We start from the raw sequence: 1963 nt of genomic DNA on the forward strand, positions 1-1963 counted from the left end.
ACATCCATTAATTATTGGAACCTGGAATGTATGAAATATGAATCTAGGAAAATTGGAAATTGTCTAAAATGAAATAGAACACATAAACATCAATATCCTAGTAATCAGTGAACTGTAATGAACTGGTATTAGCCATTTGGAATTACCAAGAGATAACCATCTAATTTAATACTAAAGTCATTCCCAGAGGCCACCTTCCAGCGAATCAAAGCCAAATCTATGGTGTCCTGGTGCAGTGCTTTATGATAAGCACTGGACCACAAGGTCTGTTTGAACTGCAAGATCAGTTGTTTAAAATTATGAGATATTCCTCAGAAATCTTACGCATGGTCACTATGAGTCAGAACCAACTATTGACACTTAACATCAACAACATAAAACAAACAGGAATCCTGGTGTGGTGCTGTAGGATAAGCACTGGATGGCTAAGTACAATGTCAGAGGTTCAAACCCACCAACTGCTCCTTGGAAATCCTATAGGGGGTTGCTATGGGTTGGAACCGACTCCATGGTACTCCACAACAGCAACACCAGCATAAAACAAACAACAACACCCCCCCCAAAGAATATATTCCTTAAAACAAACAACTCAGCCATTTCCAAGGAGCACCTGGTGGTTTTGAACCACCACCTTGCAGTTAACAATCCAGTGCTTACTCTACAGCGCCACACCAGAACACCAAATGCTGACAACTACACGAGACCAAAAAGGACAATATTTGCCCAAAACCAACAATGCAAAAAGAAGGGGTAGAGAAATTGGAAGAATGGAAAGGAAGAAGGAAATAGAGACAGGTCTGACACAGTTTGGTTAGTACAATCACTATCACGGGACAATTTGTGTATGAATTATTGATTGGAATAATTACATAACTTGCTATGTAAACTGTCACATAAAATACAAATATATATATACATATATATTTAAGACATATCATATTCTTTCCTAGTAAAATCTTTGCCATTTCAACTCAGTAACATTCAGTCTTTTCTATAATCTACCAGATTCTTTATATCTGAACCATGCTACTTCAACTATACTGGTCACCTTTAACCGTTCCTCAAATTTGCAAAAACATTCTTGCCTTGGAAACTTTGCACATGCTTTGCCTTTCTCTGAAAATAATTTGCCATATAACTACATAGATATCGCCATCAACTCACCTGAATTGATGTTTATATATCATCTTCTGAGAGAGGACTTCTGCAAACAACCTATTTACAACAACCAGCAACACATCTCCCATCATTTCTTTCAGTCACATACTAATGTGCATTATTTTGATGTTAGTACTTAAACTACTGCTTGACATTTCATTTATACACATATTTAAGAATCTAGGATATTTAGAAGTAGTCAAAAATGGTGTGGAATGTATATAGATCACTATCCTAGGCATTAATGAACCGAAATGGACTTTATCTGACAATTGGCAATTTTTAATCTGACAATAATATGGCTTACTATGCTAGGAATGACAAAATGAAGAAGAATGGCATAGCAGTAATCATCAAAAAGAAAATTTCAAGATCTACTGTATAATACTATGTGTGAAAGAATAACATACATACATCTAGAAGGAAGACCAGTTAATAACACTATTATTCAACTTCATGACCAAACACTAAAGCCATTGATGATGAAATTAAAGAATTCTGCCAATGTCTTCAGTCTGAAATTAATTAAACATATAGTCAATATATATTGGTAACTACTGGTTATTGGAATGCAAAGGTTGCAAATAAAGAGGAAGGATCAGTGGTTGAAAAATATCTTGGTGATAGAAATGATGCTGGAGATGACATGATAGAATTTTGCAAGACCAAAGACTTGTTCATTATAAATACCTTTCTTAAGCAACACAAAAGACCACTACACATGTGAGTCTACTAGAAGGTGTACAAAGAAATAAAATTGACTACATCTGTGGGAAGAGACAGTGGAAAAGCTGCATATCATCAG

The 1963-nt window shown here is 35.4% G+C and overlaps 1 protein-coding gene across 1 annotated transcript in view; it reads left to right on the forward strand.

The window, feature by feature from the left end:
* The window catches only part of LOC102815899 (SPRY domain-containing protein 4-like), a gene marked incomplete at its 5' end in the record, with an annotated part of 5834 nt that overhangs the window by 2951 nt on the left and 920 nt on the right, over nucleotides 1–1963 (forward strand). The window lies entirely within an intron of this gene.

This window comes from Chrysochloris asiatica, unplaced genomic scaffold (genome assembly GCF_000296735.1).
Source record: "Chrysochloris asiatica unplaced genomic scaffold, ChrAsi1.0 scaffold00211, whole genome shotgun sequence".
In the NCBI taxonomy this organism is placed as follows: Eukaryota; Metazoa; Chordata; class Mammalia; order Afrosoricida; family Chrysochloridae; genus Chrysochloris; species Chrysochloris asiatica.